A 26,051-nucleotide genomic window follows, 5' to 3' on the forward strand; every position below is an offset into this window, starting at 1 on the left:
CTAATGAAAAGCAATAGAGATCCACATCCTTTTAATGAACAAGACACAGCTTTTTACTGGTCTCAATTTATTGAGCCAATTCACCCTGTCCATCACCCCAGAGGCCCAGGTAGCTCTTGCTCTCTCCCCCGCTCTTGTTACCTTGTCAGGGGTGGGGGGTGGAGGGGGCTGGGGAATTGGGGAGCCTGTCTGGAAGAGGTGAGAGGCTCTGACTCAATTTTCTGAGTGACATCTCTGATCTTGCTCCCAAGATCAGTAAGCAATCCTGGCAAAGAGATGCATATAAATTAATTACTCTGTCCGCGCCCCCCCCCTCTTCCCAGTCCAACCTGCCCCCTTGGCTGATAATGGAACAGTTTACATATGTTTAATAATGGGACAGTCACTTTCATTATAAGTGTGCTGTCAGGATGCCCTCCCCACCTCAGCCCCTGTCCTGTTTTACCCACAATCCACTTCTTCAACCCACACTATTGGTATCTTCCTGAGAATGACTTGCAGGGAAGCAAAGGATTTTGTTGCATTGCATTGCTGGCATTTAGCAGATCCTCAGGAGCAAGCTGCAAATGCAATGATGAATTCAACTGAGCGACGTTTAAAATGTATTTTAATAAGTTATATGCAGAAATTAAATTGCATTGTTTGGGTTTCATAAAACTGCATAGCAGACTGCGATCCTTTAAAAAAAACTGTCGAGGATAGAAACACAAGAAAGCCAGCAGGCTTATTTCCATTGTGGTCCTCTTTGTGGGTAGAGACACTATGTGACTGCCCTTTATACAAACTAGCTTGTTTGACATGCAATGGGGAAACTAAACATTTCTACTGAATCATTTACTGAATCCAATTATTTTTTCAAAAAAAAAAAAATGTTTAAACTGGGTTAGATTTATTGTAGGTACCCAAGAACTGTTTTATCTTCACAGTTTTATCATTTTGGAGAAATGCAGTAGAATGCTGGAAATGTGTGTTATTGTGCCCAGTAAGTGCATTTTGTAGTTTTGGTTATTATTCATTACAGACCATGTCCTGCTGGTGTTTGTTTGCTGAATCAAGTCTTGAAAGTTTTTACTTCTTTTGATTGACATCTGAAGATGAAATATTCTACTTTCTTAACCACAAACAACTTGTTCACCTTCCCTTTTACTTAATGATAGTGAGTGCTAGGGGTGGAACATTTTACACTTTTCTTTAAACGATTACAAGCTGATTTGTCATTGTGTTTACTTGAGTACTCATTTTAGTTAATTTTTTAACCTAAAGCCCATTTTAAACCATAAGCATAACCAAATAAATAAATAAATAAATAAATTACAGGGCTGCATATATCCAATTCCCATCCATGTTTGGAAAGCTTGCATAGAGTGGAGTCAGTGGAAGACCCATCATATGCAGCTTTGGCACGCAGTCTACAGGCTCCTTCATCAACCAGAGGGGTTCACTAGAGAGGTGATTGTGGACCCCTAACCCAGCTCAACCCTCCCATACCCTGCATGACGCAAGCAGCGATTGCATGTCGCTGTATGGAGCTGCCAGGCGCAGGCTGGATACGTTCCAGGAGGCCGTGAGGCTCGTTCATGCACCTCAGCGTGGTGCCCAAACCAAATGAGCCATCCAGCGGCTAACGTAAGCATTTTAATTAAAGTCATCTATCAGTACAAGCATATTTATGTAATAAAAGAAAACCTGTTTTCACCAAATTACCTGAGTATCAGTCCGAACTCTAGTAAGTGCATGCTCGCATTCCATAAATGTCAAAAATAAAAGTTTTTATAAAACTTTTAAATAAAAGTTGCTCAAAAATAAAGAGAAGTCTCAGCTGTATATAAACATGATGCTGTGGACTCTTGTTGGAGATGACTCGACTGATGGAAATTACTCTCTTGTTGGAGATGACCCTGACTCTTTTTGGAGATGACTCTTGTTGGAGATGACTATTGCTTCAATGCTTTGAATAAGCAGGGTAATCTTGGAGATCCCTCACCTTATTCATTATGCAGACTGCAGGTTTGTTGAAAGTTCACATTGCACATTATGCAGTTCAATGATTGTTTACAAAACCAATAAGCCACAGACATAGCCTCCCTCATTCAGGTTTCTGCAGGTGATAGCAGTGCTAGCAGTTGACAAAGAACACGCTTGTCCCCTTGAAGAACATGCTGGCCATTTTAAACACATGACCTCGACCTTGCAAATACTCTTGTAGTAATGGGACAAAACTACCTTTACAGATGGTAGATTAAGTCCACGGTGGAATTTTTAATGGGACAAATACTGAGATTGGGCTGTAGTCACAGTAGCCAATATACCGTCAGCTCTCCTACTGAACAAATTGTGGAGTGGATAGGCTATTAGTTCAGTCTAGGCTGCAAGGTATAGGGGACGCAGTTAGGTGTGCACAGAATAATTCGGGAATGAAAATAAGTCCGAAAGAGCTAAGGACCTGGAGTCATACCTGGGTGATTCTGTGTTATCCTAACACTGTAGGGATTGGCTTCATAGGTCATTAAGCCTCAAATTCAACCAGGCAGCACATTGAAACAACCATACACGGTTTTGAACGAAGCTACAGCACAACAGCTGAAACTACTACACACTACTGCATGGTGCATTTAACAGAACTGTGGCACTTCAAACAACTGGATCCAACGTGCTTCTCTCTTTACTTTGAAAAATGGATCGAGGGGTTGTGTCTGACATTAGTGGCGTGGATTAATGCTGTGCACTTCTCTTTCTCTTACATTACATTTGCTGGCAGCCAGCTTTCCCTGACAGCAGTCTGTAGGACCCCCGCCTGGCACGGATGAGACAATTCTGCTTAGCCTGAGTTTAATTATGGCAGCAGAGCGTGAGCTTCCTTAACTCCCTGTATAACGCTTGGACGCCGCAAATCTGGGCCAGGAGCAGGATGAAGTCTGTGTGACGATAATTACGGAACACAGCCAGAACTGGGCCAAATACATATTTGTTTTGGATTCAAATACTTTTCTGTGCTCTGTTGATCTTGCCTGCTGTAATCGAGCCTGCCAATATGACCAGAAGGCGGGGTTTGCACTTTTTGAGAGTGTTTCACTGGTTTCAATACACCAGACAAGATCAGTAAAGCGTAGAAAAGTATTTGACTCCAAAACAAATACGTATTTGACACCGGTGTCTTAGTTGGAGGAAGGTTTATCTACCATTATTCATCAATATAGCAAAGTATCAGGGCTATGGGAGACGTGCCTAGGTGTCGGTTATTTCCCAGTCCCAGGCCTGTGTCCCACCCCCCACACAGGTGTTAATCAGCCTTGTGACATCAACCTGGCACATCAGAATGAAGAATATACTACAACGTTCTGCAGGGAAGAGCCAGCATGGTAAGGGTGTGTCCATATACCATTCTGCTGTTAACCGCTAATGCAATATAGCGCCGCTATTAGCTGGATTAGTTTAATAGATTGTATTACCTGTAGGTAAAGCAAGGTTGTGACTGCATAATGACCAATTGGATCGCCTGTCTCATCGTCTTTAAAGAAGCCCCATACTTGAGCCGGGTTAACTGCTGATTTTGCCTCGACTGAATGGACCAATCCACTGTCTGATGGGACGAGCTGGCAGTGCTTCTAAGTGTCGACCACAGTTAGACCACGGTTGGGTCTTAAGTACAGAGATAACCATTTTACTTACAGTACGGTGTTGAGCATTCTCATGTGCAGCTGATGGGCATTACAGAACATTACAGGAAACCGGACTGGGATCTTATGTGGATTTTTGTGGCTCTTGAGTGTTTTCTGTGTGCTCACGTGTTTTCTCTTTTGTATACAGTTTTTTTTGATTAAACTGTTTGGAAATCACCGGACTGGGCTACTGTATGGGGATCCATAGAACTCCTGAGTGGGAGAAAAGGGCATCAATTCTGATATTAAATTAAGAAATAACAGTTATACATCCCTCATGGTCCCGCTGAGGATTAATTTTATCTTTATCTTCTTGGAAATGTCAGAGAATTTGATTTTATGTTAGCAATAGATCAAATCAACTATCAGTGTGGTTTTAACTTCAGTTAGCGCGTGCTCGCATGTGTGCGTGTGTTTGATGGTGAGATCCCGGAAGACTAATTGCTGACACCCAAAGACTGATTCCCTTCAGGGTGTTTTTCTTGGGGCCCAAACTATTTTAACGGAATCAACAATCTGTCTTTACCATTCTACACGTGATTTAAGTGCTCAGAAACCTCTCTCCATTCATCAGCAGGCTGTTTAACTGGCAGCCATGGCAGATCTATACACGGAGGAAACATAATCATTATGAGGTCTGTTTAACAGCCTGGGTAATTGCTGCTTATGAGGTTATGGTACCTTGTGCAGGGTTCCCCATTTTTAATAATGCCTCTCACCGAAGACAGATGAATTATTGTTCAACTGAAGCATCAGTTATAGAATACCTGTATGAGGAAGTCTGGATATTACCTGGCAGAATAATAATAAAGTTGCTGACCCAAAATCCAGCTTTTGTATTAGGAAAAAAATAGACCAGACTCATAACACAGTGACTAGATCAGACCTGTAAAACAGTGACTAGATTAGACCTGTAAAACAGTGACTAGATGAGACCTGTAAAACAGTGACTAGATGAGACCTGTAAAACAGTCACTAGATCAAACGTGTAAAACAGTGACTAGATTAGACCTGTAAAACTGTGACTAGATCAGACCTGTTAAACTGTGACTGGATTAGAACTGTAAAATTGTGACTAGATTAGACCTGTAAAACTGTGACTAGATTATAACTGTAAAACTGTGACTAGATTAGACCTGTAAAACAGTGACTAGATTAGACCTGTGAAACTGTGACTAGATTAGACCTGTAAAACAGTGACTAGATCAGACCTGTAAAACAGTGACTAGATCAGACCTGTAAAACAGTGACTAGATCAGACCTGTAAAACCGTGACTAGATTAGACCTGTAAAACAGTGACTAGGGTTTAGGTAGTGACTTTGTGTGACAGTGAATGCGGTCAGTTCGGCTTTACTTCCACCATAAACTCGATGCATTATCTCCCTATATTTAGTTACATTTACGATGTAAAGTTCTGTAAAATCTTCAAGAGACCACCGCAATATATTGAGATGTGGGCTATAAAAAATATTGAACGCATGGCAAAAATCCAAAATTAGAACAATTGAAATATTTATTGAAGAGTTACACTTAGTAATTGGCAGAATTGGGGGGAAATATAGCCTATACTGAATAATTAACACATTGTAAGGTGTCATTGTACAGGAATAGTGGTATTATTTATTTCTCAGTTCAATCTGCACATATCGGCAAAAACAGTGTAGTTTAATGATAATACAGTAGAATCCATTTAACGGATTATCGCACAATTTAGGTATTTGCATAGAATTGCCAAATCCTGAACCATTTTCCATTCATTCCATTGTAAAGAGGTTTCATATTGTAGTGCTGAGCAATTAGTGTTTTTTGAGTTAATCTTGATTTCAATTCAGATTTGGAAAATAATCACAGTGTTCTATTTAATGTTTTTATTTTTAGAATTTTGAATGTACCATAAAATAATGACAATTGAAATTATTTTTGAATATTTTTTATTGAAATGTTAAACACTAACTTTTTAAAAGAGAGCTTTTTTTCAAAGGTTCCAATGTTGTGACTGCATATTACAGCAAGTTACTTGCATAAATGATCACATTGGTCTTTAAAAATATATTCGTGTGTAGAGCATGCAGGTCTGTGCCTGTATAGAGCATGCAGGACTGTGCCTGTGTAGAGCATGCAGGTCTGTGCCTGTATAGAGCATGCAGGACTGTGCCTGTGTAGAGCATGCAGGTCTGTGCCTGTGTAGAGCATGCAGGACTGTGCCTGTGTAGAGCATGCAGGACTGTGTCTGTGTAGAGCATGCAGGACTGTGCCTGTGTAGAGCATGCAGAACTGTGCCTGTGTAGAGCATGCAGGACTGTGCCTGTGTAGAGCATACAGGTCTGTGTCTGTGTAGAGCATGCAGGTCTATGCCTGTGTAGAGCATGCAGGACTGTGCCTGTGTAGAGCATACAGGTCTATGCCTGTGTAGAGCATACAGGACTGTGTCTGTGTAGAGCATGCAGGACTGTGTCTGTGTAGAGCATGCAGGACTGTGTCTGTGTAGAGCATGCAGGTCTATGCCTGTGTAGAGCATGCAGGACTGTGTCTGTGTAGAGCATGCAGGACTGTGCCTGTGTAGAGCATGCAGGACTGTGTCTGTGTAGAGCATGCAGGTCTATGCCTGTGTAGAGCATGCAGGACTGTGCCTGTGTAGAGCATACAGGACTGTGCCTGTGTAGAGCATACAGGTCTGTGTCTGTGTAGAGCATACAGGTCTGTGCCTGTGTAGAGCATGCAGGTCTATGCCTGTGTAGAGCATGCAGGACTGTGCCTGTGTAGAGCATGCAGAACTGTGCCTGTGTAGAGCATGCAGGACTGTGCCTGTGTAGAGCATACAGGACTGTGCCTGTGTAGAGCATGCAGGACTGTGCCTGTGTAGAGCATGCAGAACTGTGCCTGTGTAGAGCATGCAGGACTGTGCCTGTGTAGAGCATACAGGACTGTGCCTGTGTAGAGCATACAGGTCTGTGTCTGTGTAGAGCATGCAGGTCTATGCCTGTGTAGAGCATGCAGGTCTGTGCCTGTGTAGAGCATGCAGGTCTATGCCTGTGTAGAGCATGCAGGACTGAGCCTGTGTAGAGCATGCAGGACTGTGCCTGTGCAGAGCATACAGGTCTGTGTCTGTGTAGAGCATGCAGGTCTATGCCTGTGTAGAGCATGCAGGACTGTGCCTGTGCAGAGCATGCAAGTCTGTGTCTGTGTAGAGCATGCAGGTCTATGCCTGTGTAGAGCATGCAGGACTGTGTCTGTGTAGAGCATGCAGGACTGTGTCTGTGCAGAGCATGCAGGTCTGTGTCTGTGTAGAGCATGTAGGATGGTATAAGAGGCGGAACTGCCTGGCCGTTGTAGGAAACACTAGATTACAGCCTAGATGTCACAACTGATATTGTTTAAGGCCACAAATTAATTTGAGGCCAGTCTTCTATTGACGGAAGAGGCCTTTCAACTACCAGAAGAGTGACTTGTGACTCCTGCTGTGTACGATTCCTGTGTGTCCAGATACCTGCTTCCAAATAATCTGATTCGATTGATCAATTCAGATGGGATTCTCTGCATTCAGTGAAAAATGTAGAAATTGACCTGATCACAATAATAATAATAATAATAATAATAATAATAATAATAATAAAATAAATTAGAAGTAGTAGTAGCCTAGTAGTAGTAGTAGTAGCAGCAGCCTAGTAGTAACCTAGTAGTAATAGTACTACATGGTGAGTGTGGGGTGGTTGGTCATCCCCGTTTGTACTTCACATGGCCACGTTGGTTGGTTTGCAATTTTTGAAATTTTGTTAAAAATGACACAATGGGATATTTCAGGAACCGAGAAGGATGAAAACGACCTGAGAATGAATCCTGCCCTCCGTCTGATTACACACAACTCATTACACTCAAATATCTGAGAATGTGGCAACAAAAAAAAAAGAAAAAAGAAATTCCAATAAGCCCTTAAACTGCCAGGAGCCCCATGGGGTGCGGACATCCCGGTTAATGGCGGAGAGGCTTCGAAAGCACCAAAACGAACACTCCGATAGATATTTATTTTCGCATCGGCGTTGAAATGCCATGAAAATAAATATGTACAATATTTTAATATCACTTAATGGTGCGGTTATGTGACATTTATCATAAAGTAATAAATTCGGGTTAATCAACCGTGGAGGGGGTGTAGAGCCGTTTTGAAATCTGACATCGCTTCTGTTGTTTTCCAGCCCTATATGTGTCCCAGCTGGATATTAAACACTATTCTACCTTAAGACCTGTCCTGCCCAGTGAAGCCGAACAGCCGGTGTCAGTAATGCAGTAAAATCGTGCTGAACAGTCTCAGAGTAATTAAGTGGCTGATGCAGACAGGGCTCCTGCACACGGACTAAATTGCACATTCATTACGAGCGTGGCATGGAAGGAGAATTCCAAATAGACAATAGAGCCCCCAGTAATTCAATCTAAGCTTGTACTTACAGAAAACAATGAGATAATGAACTGCAGAATTACAAGGCGCATATTGCAGTTGGCGGGGTAGAGGGATGGGGGGGGAGACGAGAGACTGGGGGGGTGGGGGGGTGGTTTGTTTGTGGGGGGGTGTTGGGGGGGGGGGGCTTGCCGTTTGCGAGATGGGGGCAGTGTACATACATGCAGTGGTAATGTTGTCCATCAAACTGCAAAAAAAAAAATAAAAAATTCCTGCAAACCTTCCAGGTTCACAATCATAGTTATTTGTGAAGTAACCCTCTGGGGGACGTTGTATGAAGCAGAGTTTGGTCCGAAAGGGAAGGAGGGAGAGAGAGGGGAGGGGAGGGGTGTGGGGGGGCAGGCGGCGGAGACATGAGACCAGAAAAAAAGTAATTTATAGGCATCTGAAGAATATAATTTATCATAGGATCCGCTCTATGCTGCTCAATTGATATGTAGTTGATTTCAAACAACACCCCGAGGCTCTCGCTGGGGACACTTTTAGATTTTACGCTTGGATATATCTGTTTAACTCCCCATTTACCAAAACAACAGCTCCTGACAGCACAAACAACTTACTCTGGCTGCGCAGAGAGAGAAGGGGGGGGGGGGCAGGGGAGGGGAGGGGGCGGGGGGGTTGTGGATTCAACCCTAGGGGTCCATTGAGAATATAATGAAAGAAAGGAGAAGGAGAGGCTTTTATGCGACTGTAATAGATCCTGCTCTGAATTATGCATCTGAAATGTGAATGTGTGTGCAGATTTTAGCGGAATTTGGCAGAGCTGTTTGTGCAGATGTGTATTTGTGTGTTTGGGGAGGGGGGGGGTGGGGTATAGCAATGACATGACCCTTCTATATTGACAAAAATAGTAAAACGTTGATAAAATTAGTAATCTGGTATCATCTAATTAAAATAACTGTCGTGTCAGGCCAGTCAGGGCAGAGTGACAGTTTGATAATTGGAAGATTCTTTGTGTGTGTGTTTTTTTTTTTTTTTTTTTTTTTTTTACAAAGGAAGTGACCCCAAGTCTCACTATAGATTTATTCTGACCACACTGTCACCCTTTGTCTTGGTTAGGGTCAGAGGTCATGGGGTGAAATAAATCAGTTTGGTTACAATAGAACCCTAAAACACATTCCAGGTTTCGGGCACATGAATGCACTTAAGACTGATTTAAGGTGCGACATAAAAATGTGTGCTTCAACAACAATTAATTTACAATTAAGAAAAAATAAATGTTCTGTTAAGTTAAATGAGCAAAATCACAAGAAGTTTGGTATGAGAAGGATGTTTGAGATATGGGCTGATTCTCTATGAAATAATCAATGTCTTATGTAGATGAACTTCAGATGACAATTTTAAGTCCAATGGTTGTGTTTGTTGGTGGTCTGTAGTCATTTCACTTATGGTAATTAAGTCACTAATTGGCACGCGTAGCGTTCTTACTAGGGGACATGGTTGGGGTTTACTGGGGTCAGAACCCCAGTGGGGGCTCACAAGCTTGGGGGAAAGAAAGAGACCTTAAATCTTTGAACTGCCCAATTGCTCTCCATCTGTTTGCCTGAGCCCGATTAACAAGCGTGCTAATTAGCCGCGTAATGCGTACGCGCTGGCGGGACGGTCGTTCGTTGCGTCTCACACGGTCATGTTTGTGTGGCACTGTGTGATGATGTCATCACAGCTCTGTTAACTGCAAGTGGACCACTTCTTGTGTGGCATCAGCCTAAAGAAAGCAGAGTGCTAAGGGTTTGGGTGTCTCTGTGACAGCATGAGGCAGATTTTTCTGGCCCGGGTTTCTGCCCACTCTCTCTGTGAGAAGGCGAGATTTGAAGCCTTTCTCGGTCATTAGATCTGAGGTTCTGTTGGACCAGTTGCCGAAAGTCCAGATGCTGGTTGGTTCTGTGCCACTCGGTGACCCACCGTCCTGTTAAGAGACTGCACAGTGCTTCCATTTGTTTCTATTCTACTTGCATCTCTCCGGTGCTGTAGCCATCTACAAGCTTATAGCGCAAAAAGGGCATCATAGTACTTGGGAGACCAATTTCTATTGTCATTGTTACAATACTGTATGACAATATGACTTCAGTGGTACTTTAAAAACCAACTGCACTTTGTACAGTACAGCTGTGAGGGTCTTTGTAACAAAACCACAAAATTACATTAATCTGTTCAACACACCCCAATTTACAAAGCAGCCAAGTGTGTGTCAAAGGAGGCTTCCACCAATTAGATTAAAGCTGACTGTAGTACTGAAGTAAGGTGGTGCTGGGTGGTTCATCCTGCTCCTGTGCATGGATGGGCCCCATTGTACCTCCGACTATTGAGCATGACCAGTGGGGGTCGCTAAAGATCCAGGAGATGTCGATTCCCGCCAAATGAACCCTCTCTAACCCTGGGCGATGCTACTGCCAATTATGCATCGCCCAGGGTTAGAGAGGGTTCATTTGGCAGGAACTGGCATCTCCTGGATCTCTAGCGACCCCCACTGGTCAATCGGGTGTGTGCAAGTCTGACTGCTAAGTTGCAAATTAGGGGCCAGGTTTACAAAGTGCAAATTGAGGCCTGTTGGTGCCTTCACGGTCTGCATGAAATTTACGTCTTATTTACTAACGCTACAGCTAATTACGCATTCATGAAATGGCACTGCCTACTAATCGCATTTTGCATACAAAGCAAAAACTCCTGTTTAGTGCGTTGAATATCTTCATTGGATGTGGGGAAAGGATGTGTCCTCTGCTGCCATGTAAGAGTGTATCCAGCACTACGGATAGCGCGGGACAAAATGTGTGGTGATGTTCTAGCAGCGGTGGCAGTTGTCGATTGAATTAATCCCGATGCGAGAGATTGTAAAGTTGCAAGGGTCTTGACTATTGCCGGTTTGGAATGGGAACATTCTAGGTCATCTTTTATTTCTCCCCGAAGAGTAATTATTTATATAGCTGGGTGTTTGTCACAGATAATAAAATATGTACTCTGAAAATGCTATAGCCTACGTGCCAAAAACCTCTCGGTTTCAAACCTAGCAGCCCTGTGTCTTCAAATTTCCGTTGCAACTTGGGACTCGAATCGACCAGGGTCATATCCTATTTTTCACCGTAATTAAAAAAAAACAAAAAAACACCCGTTTGTTAAACTAAAACCTCACTGAAGACAAGATCTTGGCGAAGACCTACATGTAAAAATCTTGTTGTTCAAAGTAGTTTTCCCACAGACTTACCCACCAGAAATCATGTAGCTACACTGACAGCAGGTTAGCTGGCTGTGGCATACTATTCTAGCTGCTGGGGGTTCACAATCCAGGATTACAAAAAACACCCATTCGTAAAACTATACCACACTGTAGACAAGATCTTAGTAAAGATATATTTGTAATAAAATGTTGTTCAATCTAAGTTTGGCTGTCTAGCCATGTCAGAAAACATTTCATAGGGCCTCTTTCCCGCCATAACTTGGATGAATCAGGATTGAACAGGATGATGTCAAGACAGGGGTTGGCTACAGTTTGAATGACATTTAATATCACCAATAGAAAATCCCTTCTGGGGTTATTTTGAATAAGATGGTGAGCGGAAGTTTTTTTTGGTGCCATTTTGCATCTGAAATGGCTGTCCCTCAGGACGCTGGCAGCTCTTACATTTTTAGGACACCTAAATATACAAACGTATGAATTAATAATGGCCTAATATTAATATTAGACATAAAATTGGATTTTTTTATAATGACCCCACTGATTTTGGTGAAACATTAAGTGCAGGCACAAATGCTTGTAAGCAAGTCAAATTAGCATAATAATTTCTGACATCTAAAGTTAAAAATAACATCGCTAAACTGTCAGTCCACTTTTGAAACAATTTAGTAGTTTTTTCTACTCTGATTTGGTATATGTCCTTGTTAAAATACCTGTTTAAGTGAACCCAGATGCCAATTTTATTTTATGTTTGTGTGTGGAACGCCTATTGTGATTGCATTAAAGGCAGAATGTTCGACCTCCCTATCATCAAACCTCGCATTGAAGACTACAGCATGTACCACATCTGACTTTAAAGCAACACAAACAAACACACAGTAAACCTGTATGTTAGTAAAGCAATTTCCGCATACTCTGTATGCTCTGTTTCTAAAAATGTTTTTTTTTTTTAAAGGCAAAAAGCATTTCTTCATATTAATTACTAGCACTAACTGCCCACTGATTTTTACAAAAGACTTTGAGCGCTTTTTACTGTGGCTTCAGTTGTGTATGTAATTTGCTGCGCATGAGATCTATTGGCTAACTTAATAAAATTAAACTCTCTGTGATTTCTGCATCTTTTTTCAGGTTTCTGTGATTTTTAACGACTTTGCCGTGACTGCTCTGTGCCAGTACTTTCTGTGACAAACACCCGGCCTTAATTATTGCTGCAATAAATAATTAATATTAATAATCTGTTTGATTTCTTGCTCGAGGAGTTGAAATAGTGTGATTCCTGTTGCTGATTCTCTCGGTGTGTTTCGAGGCCTGTACCTGCGTCTCTGTCTTGCTTGCGCCTTGTTTCACAGCAGCTAATCAGCGGCGGAGAAATTTCACGCAAAAATCGACCCTCGTTAATTGTGACAATTTTCGTTAATTCATTGGAACACATAATCCGCCTCACTTGTGATATCTCTGCCTGTTCTTTGTGCAATCCTTCCTTAAATTAATATTACATTACATTACATTACATTTATTTGGCAGACGCTTTTGTCCACGATGTACAAAAGTGCATTTCATGATCGTGGACAACTACAAAACACAGGTTCAATAAGATAGAATACTCATTTCGTACAGCTATTTCTAGCCAAGAACACAGTTTAGTTCACTCAGTGAACACTATTCTGACCTAACTTATGCCAAGCCAAACTAGGGAGAAGAACAAGCTACAATATTAGGACAAATAAAAAAATCACCAAAAAGTCATTTTTGGTGATTTTTATTTGTAATTTTTTGAAGGTGTGCTTTTCTCCTTAATATGAATTAAGGAGAGAAGCACACCTTGTGATGACCCGTGTAGATGGCATTCATACTGCACTTCTAGCCCTGTGCGTCTGTTTGATACGTGACGCACATGTTTCTGGGCTTCATATCCGCATCTGAATCTAGTCGCAAAAGGCTTAGTACATCTGGCCCTAAACGTCTTCTCCTGAGTCATATCATATGGGCGAGTCAGCTGTGACCTACGGTGTGATAGGATGTTTATATGAATGTCTACTCGAAAAAAAACCCACATGCATTTTTTATTTAAAAACTTTATTGAGTTTATGTAGATGCTGGACATTACGTGTACGAAATGGTGTTGCTGAATGTTATTGTGAAAGCAGAATTCTGGTGCTTGTGACAGTCTGGAGCTTTCGAGCGGTCCTTAACAGTGCATTTCCTCGACGTGAAAGGGAGTTGACACCGCCAATTTCCCCAACCTGTCAATCTCTCGCTTATCCCGAGGAGTCCCCTCACTATGCTTAGATTTCCGTCAATATTTTGATTCCTGCGGGTTAAACGGCTTTAGACGGGGCTCTTAATACATCACCTATTTCTGCACGACGCTCGAGATAAATCACCCCTTGCTCTGTTCGCAACGACATTACTGCTGGCTCAGTGGTGTCTTACGAACAAAGGGGAAATGCATCACGAGTTATATGTATATAAGGAGGAGTTTAACGGCACAGCGGCTTGTTTAAGGTTTTATTATAGTTCCATGATTAAAAATTACTTCTTTATTTATTTATTTATTTTTTTTACCTTCAAGGCCATTTTCTCCACGCTGTAGATATAAGCCGATTAATCAACGTGACCCGGCTCTCTATAAAGGGAGTTATGCAGCGGCATTGGATGTCAAGTATTGAGCTAAATTGCTGCGGCAGGAACATATGGCTGCTCATCAACTCCGCACAAAAACATTTGTTACGAGACGGAATCCCTGAGGTAATTTGCAAATCTCCTGAAATCCTGAACAAGCTTTGATTTAACAGAGCCTGCCGATGGCTTTTGTTTACTGTCTGTTGTTGGCAAAATGACATCTTATAAAGAGAGTTTATCCATTACCGCGGAGGAGTGGCTTGACTCTGTTCTTGGGGACATTTTAACTGTGTTCATATAAACCCCCAGATATGCCAGCCCTGCTGGCTGTCTAAATGTAAAAATCAATAAACCTAGACACAAGTACACTTTCGAATTCCGTTCAAAATGAGCCGGAGCGTCAGGAGTTTATATGTTTTTGTAAACGGCGGAGCGGCGGCCGCTCCCCCGAGTTGCCCCTGCCGCTGCGGAACGACTCGTCGGTGGCTTGTAACCGCGGCTGCGTTCGGGGCCCCTGAGCGGAGACGGAGTCTAACTACAGCATCCCAATTTCGCCCCCTGTTAGCGGGGACTGCTGCGTACGGCCAAAACCTAAATTACTGGTTATTTTTTTCGAAAGGAACAAAAAAACCTCGATTGTATTTTATTACCCAACCTGCGTGAAGAGTGTAATCATTAGCTCTTTTTTTGTTGTAAGCAGAAAGATGGCTGACTTTTGAGAATACTGCATATAGAAATTTACTGGAAAAATACAGTAATGTACATTGGAATTATTGAGCAAATGGCTTTGTTTTCCATGCATATATTTGCTGTTTCAGTTGCTCCCAGTCATATTAGTAAATGAAATGTTTAAACCCTTACACCAGGATACATTTCCCCCCCGTAGAAGTCCGTAGATACTCTTCATCAAGAAGTTTTAAAAAAATAATCCCCCCCCTTTTTTATTTATTTCATGTTCTGGTGTACTGATCTGGCCACTTCGCCGGCAGCTGTCTCTGAGAGTCCATGAATGCCCCCGAAAAAGACAAAGAAAATTAATCACGCCAAAAAGTAGAAGTGAAAAAGGTAAGCGCTTTTCTGCAGATGCAAGCAGCTTTCCCATGATGGATACAGTGGCCTCAGTTACTCGATTAAATGGCGTTTCACAGTGCATAGACTCCTACTTAAATGTCTCAAGACCCGTAATTATTTATTGATGTCTGGTTCAATCTAAATCTGCCTAGGAAACGTGGTCCACAGTGCCTAGAGGAACCTGTTTTCCATGTGAACCCCCCCCCCCCGTCCAGTTCCTGTAATAGACTCTGTGGGGAGGGCTGAAGGTGGGGGTGGGCGGTGGGGGGGGGGGGACCAAACAGCACATTTAAACTGCACTGAGAATCCCATCAGTTCCCTACAAGTGGGGGGGAAAAAAAAACAAAAAAATGCAGACTTTACAGATTAAATATGTGCCAAAAAATAAAATGGACACGAACGCTTCAACGATATTGCATGCCATGTAGAGACGATTCCGTTCACCTAGGAGTCCTTTAATCAACGCGCCAAAGGACGGTTGGATATGCAAATGAGATGCGCGTATTAATATCTCCCATTCACGGTGACGCTTCCAGTAATGAGGGATGCCTTCCGCCGTCCTTTCTGCCTTGTCGTCTGATGGAAAAGGCACCTTCCCAAAGTGCGCGAACCACATTAGCGCCGATAAAAGTGAGGCCCTCGGGGGAATCGAGTCGAGCACGAACCGGGCGCCCTGCACCTGATTTAAAACAATTCAATTTGGACGTACGATTCCAGCCCGATTCTCTGGGTCAAAGTTTAACGCGGACATGATTTTTTTTTTTTTTTACACGATGATAATATGATGATTTTTCCCCACTTACGGAAGATGAACCGCGTCTTCACTTTTAGTCACAATGCTGCGTGTGCGGGAGGGAGGAAGCGAAAAACCGCCATCCCCGCGTTTTCTCTGTTTATCTGCGCTATATTCTGACCTCGGCTGCCTCTGTAAAGAAAACGTTTATGGAAATGGGTTCTACTAACACAAAGTCAGTAGCAGACTGGACTCTTCAAAGCCAGGCAGAAGGTGGCATTATTTTAAAGGTATGGTACGGTAATGGTCAAAGTGAGTTTGACTTAGCATAGGTTAGGTCAGAGTAATGTTCACAGTGTGAACTGGACTCAATGTGTTCATGGCTATAGAAAAACTGTTAAAAAATTAGTATTGTACCTTATCGGGCCTGTGTTTTGTAGTCGTCCAATGACCTTCGGTATGCACTTATTGTAAGCCGCTTTGGATAAAATGCCAAATAAATGTAATGTATGAGAGTTTCTTCAGTGAATTGACTCATTGTACAGCCGCACCAAATGGTTAGGTCGTACGTCGGGACCTTAAAGCGGCCCTTGGTGTTAAAGTTCAGGGTAAGGCCCTGGCTGAAGTTAGGAAAGGGGTAAGTTCATTTGCCCCCCCCCCCCCCCTTTTTTTGTAAAGTCCATCAGAGCTTTTTCAAACCATTAACACTGTGCAAGTGCAGAGGCAGCTATTGATTTAGGCCTGTCTGCAGCCCGTGATCCAGTCCCGCCATACCGCTTTGAGCCATACTTCACCGTTCCCCTGCAAGTCGTCTCCGTGACGACCTCCTTTTCCCTCCCGTTAAGACGCACGGGGAGAGATATACTGTCAGAACCGCGGGACTCTATTTCATTTCCAGAGGAGGAGAGAAAATATTTTTCCTCTCCTCTTCCAAATTGGCCAAATGCTAGTCACTCCATCAAACATTTAGTGTGGGGGGGGGGGGGTGGGCGTGGGGGGGGGGGGGGGGGGGGTTGATTGTTCCCTGGTAGCTACAGCCGGGTATAACTTCCAGCCATTTTGTCATGTTAACTGCAGCCGATCAATGGCTGGAGGTCAGAGCTTCTGATGTACGTGAGAGCTTAGAAGAAGGGGAGAGAGGGGGGTGGGGGCTGGGGGGGTGGGGGGTTAGAGGGGGGGGGAAAGTGTCCCAGATTCATTTTTTCTCATCTTGTAACAGAGCCGTCAGTTATTTTTCTTCTCTTAGCCCTCACCACTCTAAGTGGATATTGATCAGCTGCCTTAATGCAAACCTGTCAAATTAATTTTGTGGAAAGCAGGGCCGGCTGGCCTCAGATTGCCTCAGCATCGGGGGGTGCAGCTGGAAACTTATGAATTTTAATCATCATCAGAATGGAAAGCTGCCGATCCCCCCTTTTCTTTGCCTCTATTCTTCTTTTCTTCCCCCCCCCCCCCCCAACACGTTGTTGGAATGCTAAACGGGGAACGTGCTTTAACTGGGCGTGCCAATAACGGACCCCGCTCTATTCCGTCTGCAAACCCCGGGGGGAGGCGGGTCAGAGGAATAATGATTTTTAACATGTTCCAATTTTGATTACGTGGCTTGTTAAACTTTTGTAATTTCGCGGGGAGATGTAAAAGAAAGAGGAGAGAAAAAAAAACGTAATGAACCGCTCGGCCTTCTGCCGTCGCGGGCGGGAATCTCTCTTAAATGGGAGCTGTCAAAAAAAAAAATTAGGGCGCCATTTTAGCTCAAGGTTCTGACTAAATAACGCCGTTTAATGTAACATCGCCTTTTCTGCATAATTGTGAGAAAAGCAAAACCCGCCGTTTATGAAATTATTGGCATTCCGGAAAGGTCCGAACAACGAAAGGTATGTTTTTTTATGATGTCCACTGTGGCATCTAGGGAAGACCCTGATAGACTCACAGTTGGCACTGTTGTATTTCAAAATAGTTCTGGTAACACACTGGAACCTATGCGCTAATATAAAAATAATCAAATTTTATGTGCACGTAAGGTAAGCGACAGTGGTTGAGGCGAAATAGGTGGCTAACAACTATTCGGGATCTTAAAGTGATATTGAATCCTCTTTGGATGGTATTGTTTACTGGATGGTTTATTAGAAAATGATTCAGAAAGTCAGGAAGATGTTTCATTTTTTGTTACATCCAGAATCATGAGCATTTGAAATTTGCTCTAATTCTGATAAGAACTGAACTGTGTGTAAGAACCGGCCTTCGCCCGTCCATAATTCCATAGCAGCCCTGAGTCATCTGGGAGTTCCCAGGTCTTCAGAAGTTGGCCCCTGAAATGTTCCACTCTCAGCACGCTCAGCACTGCCCCCAAACCAAAAATGTAAGTATTGTCCAGGAAGACAATACTTACAAGACAAGTATTGTCATAGGGCGACATAGCTCAGGAGGTAAGACCGATTGTCTGGCAGTCGGAGGGTTGCCGGTTCAAAACCCCACCCTGGGCGTGTCGAAGTGTCCTTGAGCAAGACACCTAACTCCTAACTGCTCTGGTGAATGAGAGGCATCAATTGTAAAGCGCTTTGGATAAAAGCGCTATATAAATGCAGTCCATTTACCATTTACCAAGACGATTAAAGGCATGATAACTGCCCCCGCCCCCATTGAACCAATCAAACGCTGTCCAGATGATATGTTGAGACCGCCCCCGCCCCCACCGAACCAATCAAACGCTGTCCAGATGATATGTTGAGACAGGGCTGCCCAACCTAGTTTATGGAGATCTACCATACTGTAGGTTTTCCTTAAAACCCTAGCAAAACACACCTCATTCTACAGCTTGAGATCTGATTGAGCTGCTAATTAGTGGAATCAGGTGTGCCAAATTATCGGTTAAAATGAGAATCCTACGGGGTGGTAGATCTCCGGGAACAGGGTTTGGCAGCCCTGTGTTAAGATTTGTTTATTCATCAGCATTCATGATGCCTTCAATCAAAACCAAATCACTAACTCCAGATGTTGTTACGCAACCCCAACCCCATGCTTGACTGATTGTTGTAGACATGGTTCCAAGAGTCTTTCATTGCTTTTAGTGGCATACATGCTGCCATCTTTTACGTCTGAAAATCTCTAATTTAGACTCAATGGTCCATAAATGGGTACTGCACATCTCAGTTTTGGTGCAAATTTTATTCTCTTTTGTTAATTTCCATTTTTTTAATAGTGGCTTTTTGACACCTACACATCCTTTCAAACCCATAGCGATGAGTTGTCTTCTCACAATGGAAGGATTGACAGAAACACCTGTGGGTTTCTTCAGCACTGAAGCAAAAATCTTTCAGTACTGTCTTTGTGATGGTAATAGTTTTGGTGGCCTACCAGTTCTTACAAGATGGTTAGGAGTCCCATTTTCTCTGTATCTTACAATAATCTTTTGATCTCCAGTTTAGGAAACTCCTGTTTTTCACTTATTAACCAGGCATCCACTTCCTGCCAGCCATAACTACATCTTTAATTTACAGTTTAATTAATTTAATGACAGTGGTCATAATTACAGTAAGGCAGTATGCTCTGTCTGTAACTTTTAATAAATTATTTATAAGTTTTCTTATTTTAACATTTTGTTGTCACAAAAAATCACAAAGAAAAATGAAAAGGTTAGTATATAATCATCACATTATATATATTATACATATTTAATTTCCATTATGTATGTCTACAGCCAGTTTGCCAAAGTGGGGAATTATTTTATTGGGTCACAAAAGCATCTTAACATGTTTGTGGACAAGACGGCACATGGTAGTGGAAAAATAGTGTTGGAGTACAGCTGTCTGTGGATATGAGGTAGTGGTGTAGTACAGGTGACTTTGTGGATATTAGGTAGTGTTGGAGTACAGGTGACTCTGTGGATATGAGGTAGAGTTGTAGTGCAGGTGACTCTGTGGATATGAGGTAGTGAGTACAGGTGACTCTGTGGATATGAGGTAGTGTTGGGGTACAGGTGACTCTGTGGATATGAGGTAGAGTTGGAGTACAGATGACTCTGGATATGAGGTAGAGTTGTAGTACAGGTGACTCTGTGGATATGAGGTAGTGTTGGAGTACAGGTGACTCTGTCGATATGAGGTAGTGTTGGAGTACAGGTGACTCTGTGGATATGAGGTAGAGTTGGAGTACAGGTGACTCTGTGGTATGAGGTAGATTTGGAGGACAGGTGACTGTGGATATGAGGAAGTGTTGGAGTACAGGTGACTGTGGATATGAGGTAGTGTTGGAGTACAGGTGTACTTTCTGATCCACAGCAGTATCCCAGACTCAGCATTCCTGCTTTTTCACACTTGGTCATGTGCAGTATTTGCATTTGAAGATGGCTGACGGTGGCACTGGCACACATCTGTTCCGACTTTGCGTAACGGAGAGCGTAATGACGCTCCTGTAGTGCCGGCTTCACTGTTATTTAGGGAAACTGACAGGGTTTCTCAGGCTTGGATAAAAGCCTCGAGTAAAACCCTAAATCAGATACGGGTTCCCGTTGCTCTGCTTTATTGAGTTGTTACCGTTTTATCCTTGGATTGTTGTTTTATTAGTTAGCAGAATTGGCTGGGGCCTCTTTGGAGGCTGGAATAAAGCAGCCATAAGTAACCTTTATGATCAGATGTGTAGGGCTCTTCAGCAGAGCCCGGCTACACGCCCCAGCGTAGTGAGAGTTATATATTTATTAATTGGACTGAGGATCTCTTTCTGTTTTAAGGGGCCGTTTGCTCATGCGTCGTAAGTTTTATGTCGCGGGGTCAGAGAGAAAGCGCTCATCGATCGGCGCCTTTCCGGTTCTGTCCGTTTCGGAAAGGCGGCGGCGGCGCGGGACGTCGGGGGAGCCGAAACGTTCAAATAATTATACACTGCGCGGGGGAAAGACCGTTATAATGCAGCATTATGATGCACATCGATAGTATTGCCGGAATTATCTATTCAGATGTTTTCATCATTCTGAATGATACCCCACTATTACACTGAAATTGTCATATTGCAGTAAATAAACAAAGAGAGAATATCTACCTTGTGTATTTCACAAATACAGAAAAATAGAAACCACACATGCCTTACCATTATTTGGTCAACATTATTTTTTTATAATGTAACATATTATATTATAATGCAAATAACATATTTTATGTATGAACATTACATTTTGTTACGGGATTAACATTTTATAATTTAATTAGCATTATATTTTACGATCTACTGAATTTGGAAAATCAAATCAGACAATCGCCTAATTTATGTCTAGTATGTACTACATATAACATAAATGCTTCTATATTCTGCTTGACTAATCTTGTAGTCTGAATATGCTGCATAAATAATGTACTTATGCAAAAACAATATGGTTCTGTACTTTGACTCATAAAAACATGTAAATGTAAATGTGCTATGCATGATTGGGGAAAAGATTTCTCTCTGCAGACATGAATTCCTGTGATTCCCACTGTAAATTCCCTAATATACCGTAGATTATGTATTTACACTATTGTCAGCAGACCATAGATTTTAATTTTACACAAGAACACCGAATGTGTGTTGCGCACACACACCAGCTGTGCTTTCCTGTCCCTCTTTGGTCTTAGGCTGCAAAAAGTTAACTACTCCCTTGGATCAGTGATAGATGCGTTGCTTTGACAGGATTGTCTGGTTGCTGTTTAAAACAGTGGTAGATTTTAAGGTTTTCTGTCAGTGTCTGATGTATTTTCCTGTTAGCCAATGAAATAGTCCATAAATTCCACGGGGGAACGTTTCACAGAATCTACACGGGGAGAGGATTGTCGTGTGGTGCTGCCGTGGATAAATTTGTGGGTTTACTGCTCAGGTCAATTTCAGCCTCCAAAGTGATTCTTGATTTAAGCTCTCCAAATTGAGCGTTCATTTTAGTTAGTTCCTGGTGTGATTGTTCAGCATTTCAGCATTTGCATACAGAGATGCCGGCCTCTCCCGGGTGACGCCAGAGAAGACTTCATTTCAATGGTAACACTCTCTACGTGCAAATTGAGATGTATTCTGATGCACTGAAAATTGCCTGCTTGTCCGATGAAAAATGTATTTTATATTTCTGCCTTTTCGTTTCCACAACTTTGTTTTCTTGGGGGAATAAAGCCTTCGGAATGTATTTACAAATTGCTAAGGCTGAAGTAACAGCTGATTTCCAGTCGGCCAGAAAATATGATTATTTAGCCCAGAAAACTAACTTTATTTATTCAGATAGTTACATAAATAAATAAACACATGAATAATGAATAGTATATGAACATTGTTAGCCATCCACACAAGTTCCTTTCCCCATTTTGGGTAATTTTGTTTTGGAGATAAGAAATCTGCAGGTTTAAATGAATAAGGACATGGTACATGCAGATGGCGAGTAGTGAACTCTACAATTCCAATAAGTCATCCTGAAGTGCAGATTGGAGAGGAGTGAACACTACAATTCCCTTAAGTCATCCTGAAGTGCAGATTGTAGAGGAGTGAACACTACAATTCCCATAAGTCCTCCCAAAGTGCAGATGGGAGAGGCGTGAAGACTATGATTCCCATAAGTCATCCCCAAGTGCAATGTTATGGTTGTGCTCCCAAAGTCATTTATGTTTTTTACACTATATTTGCTTTTTAACCTTCCTTATGTTACCACCAACAGGATTATGTCAGTATGTGTGTGTGTGCATGTATGTTATGGCATCACTTAAAACATTCAGTTGAAAGTGGACTCAGCTAATTGCCATAGTAACACATACTGGACTAACCACAGCCAGATTTGGACCTGTAACCAACTGAGTACCAGCTTATCTCCTTAGTGACATAAGATTAAGGTAACAAAAATTACACCACCTAAACTTACGACATGCAATGACATTGTTTTTCATGTCATGAATGTTGCAAAAAAAACAAGTGATGTGACTGGGAGACATGTGTGTAGCACAAGGTAAAATTGGATAGATATTTTGCTTTTCATAGTAGTTATCCTTACTATGAAAAATTATACTAGAGGACATGATCTGATAGATGTTGTCTTGGAAGTTTTGCAGAAGACACGATACTTAGTCTAAGATGATAACTTTCCATATGTTAAGGATGGTAAATAATATATATCTTTTACTGAGATAAACTGAAGCTGGCATTGTCATACATCATGTTGATTTATGAATGGACACGCTATGGTGAACCCTGTGAATTTCTGCATGTTTGGGTATAGTAAATGTCTGCTTCCTTCCTTGTGTTAATTGAAGCTCAGTAAGCAAGGCTTTAAATGATGACAGCAGATAACTGTGTCGCTGTCATTTCGGGGAAGAGCTTTTTAATAACGCAGTGACAGGAGCTCAAGGAACATCGCGTCAGTTTGAACTATAGCTACAGAATCGATGATGAAATGGTCACAGACGATCACAAGATATAAAATATGTCAACTGTCATGATTTGAATGTACAAGATTTAAAATGTTAGCAAAAAATTAAAGGGAGCGAAGTAATGTTACATCTGAAGCTAAGTAATGTTGCGTGTGAGGTAACAGTGTGAGGTTTTGAATGGCTGTGTATTTTCCGTAGTATAACTGATGTGCGAGAATAACTCAGGAGGAACTTTGCTTAATTGTCACACGCAACAACCCACAGCACCATGTTTTAATATTAAATAATTTTTTTTTTCTCATCGAAATCTCTCTGTTACTTTAGCCACATTGCAGCCTCTTAATGTTTGAATATTTAACGGGTTTATTTCTGATGATTCTGAAGTGACTGTTGGAGGCAGTCTGCAGCTCAGAGGTCATGTAGTTAAAGTATCAATACATTTTACAAGACATTTGGAATCAAACGCTGACACTGATTTGATACGGGTAAGAGAGTGTGTAATACTACATGTACAATATTTATAGAGGAGCTAAATTTAGTTGGCTTATTTAGCGATTAACCATCTGGAACAACATTCTATCACCTTCAGTTACTGATTTAGTTTGACAGTGACTTTTAATTTAACAAATAATGCTGGCAATCCCCAGTCCATTTTTCTATATGCTCCAGTCTATTTATTCCTCTAGCCAGTTTACTCGCTCTACCAATTAGAAGAAAGGATGAAGAAAACAAATTTGTTCACTGAAGACGAGAGCACGGAGAACAAACGATGGAAATGCCACCTTTTCAACGTCTAGTTCTCCTGTGCCTCCATGTGTGTTCTCACTCGGGTAAGATCAAGGGTTCCGGGTTCGAGGTGGTCCCATTCGAGCAGTTTGCAGGTGTCAGGGGGCTTGGCACAACCCTCATTGCGGCCTTCTCTGAAGTCTGCATCTTTGGACCCTTCGGTGAAGGGAATGTCCCATAATTCTTTGCTGCATGGCTATGCTCCGGGCAGCATCCAATTACAATTAGGAGAAAAAAAACTTAATATTAATAAGCTTTATTTATAAATGAACAACCCCCGAATTAAAGAGCAGGGATCAGCAAGGCAAAAAAACCTTAAAAAATTGTATCGCTGGCACAGTGAAAAAAAATGTTTCTATGTATAAACCAAAAAGTTTTGCTTCAAATTGTTACACCTACAGTATATTTTACAGTAGGTTTTCTCAGTTGGAAAAAAAAATTATTTAAATAGTTTAATGAACCTGAATGAACCTAAACTGTTGCGAGAAAAAGCTCCACAATGGGAAGAAATCCCGAGAGGAATCCGGCTATAGAGAGGGAGAGCCCGTCCTACTTTACACCTGGCCCACCTGGTGTAAAGTAGCAGTGGAATGGAATGTAGCAGAAATGCTGCAAGAGATCTATCACAGCAAATAAAATGGGGTTATGCAGGTTACAGTTGAGGTGGTAAATAACAGGAGTAGTATATGCTGAATAATGGATGTTTTCCCGTTGAATTTCTGGGTGATAAAACACTTACGTCAACTCTGAGCCCAACAGAGCCCACTGGTGCTTTTCCAGGAGGCCCAGACCTGTGGAATGACCATCCTAGATGATGAGGAAAATGAATCCAAATGAACATGAAGATATGTATTTCTACAAAAATCTGAATTCCCTGAAGGAATACGAGTACAAAATTAGCATAATTGGTAATTATAATAATTACTTTTAGAATCGATGTCGGCAGGGCGCGACGTGAATGATGTACGAATGTACAAATGAGGTACAGGGGCTTTGACGAAAACCGAAGGCTGTTTGATCCTGTTACACACCCACAGATTAATGGGAAGTGTAGGCGCAGTGCGGGCCCTGTCGGGACGCCGAGCTTCCTGTCGGGCCGGGCCGGTCAGAGGTGAACGCCCCCGAGCACTTTGCTGAAACTGGGAGTTTGGGTGCAGCGCTGTGGGGACCGGAGGGTGCGTATTGTGATGCTAATATTCACCCGGGGAAGAGGCCTCATTTGTCTCAGCCTGCCCCCCCCGCCCCAACCCCACCCGACCCCCCCTTTCTTCTCTTTTAGAGGGTCCATCACCCCGCCTGCTCCAGGGACTCTCCTTCTCCCCGACTAAGAGCCTTAAAATGTCCTCCTGAAATGAAAGCTCGGCTGAAGTGGACCCGGGTCGCCCCCCCCCCCCGGCCTGCCGTGCCTCCCCTGTCATCTTCGCTGAGAGGCGGATTTATGTACGCCTCTGTTACTCTGCATAAAGCGTAGAAGGGAAATGAGCCTCTTGGAGATTTGAAAAAAAAAAAAGCAAGCAAGAGAAAGAAGAGCAGGCACGGTCAAATTGAGATTCGGCGTGGGACAGATGGGTCCCTGCCATTAATTGTGACGGCCCATTCAAGTTGCCATGGTTTTGTGCGAGGGCCAAAATGTAAGGTGAGCTCTCTGAGGTCGCAGCAGCCAATAAGGAGGCTTCAAGAACTCATCCGGTCATGTGTTTTGCACTGCATGCAGCCTTTGCTGTATACTAGATGGGCTACCATTTCTAGATGGATTAGATTTCTAACGTCAAGACTCCAGTAGTGATTAATCATATTTGCCATGTCACCCTCGGTGTTCAGTTTTACAGACATATGTTCGCTTGATCTGCAGTATAAAAACTGAATCATATTATTTTAATAATTATATCTTCCTGAATACTATAAAAATGTTGGTGTTTTTAAGTTAAGAAAAAGAAAAATGCCCTCACATATAAACAAATAATGCCAGTTCAGGACAGAGGTTACACATAAAAAATGGGAATGGGGTCCCATCTGGCAGAATTCCTGGTGATGGGGAGCTGGATCTGGCGGAGTTCTCTGAAGGGGAGCTGGATCGGACAGAATTCCCAATGAAGGGAATTCAGATCCAGGTGAAGGGGAGCTGGATCTGGGTCAGGTCTTTTCCCTTCTGCCTACTTTCCCCAGAATTCCATGTGTGGTATCTGCATTTCT

General features: G+C 42.4%; 1 protein-coding gene across 4 annotated transcripts in view; it reads left to right on the top strand.

The window, feature by feature from the left end:
- The window catches only part of skor2 (SKI family transcriptional corepressor 2), a 97,160-nt gene that overhangs the window by 4,959 nt on the left and 66,150 nt on the right, over nt 1-26,051 (top strand). Inside the window, exon 1 of one of the 4 annotated variants that reach the window (XM_035390169.1) lies at nt 14,885-14,969. The exons of the other annotated variants lie outside the window; for them this stretch is intronic. The gene's annotated coding sequence lies outside the window, so the exon portion shown is untranslated. Of the gene's footprint in view, nt 1-14,884; nt 14,970-26,051 lie in introns of those variants that run through there. 4 annotated transcript variants of the gene reach the window in all.

This window comes from Anguilla anguilla, chromosome 14 (genome assembly GCF_013347855.1).
Source record: "Anguilla anguilla isolate fAngAng1 chromosome 14, fAngAng1.pri, whole genome shotgun sequence".
NCBI classification, from domain to species: domain Eukaryota; kingdom Metazoa; phylum Chordata; class Actinopteri; order Anguilliformes; family Anguillidae; genus Anguilla; species Anguilla anguilla.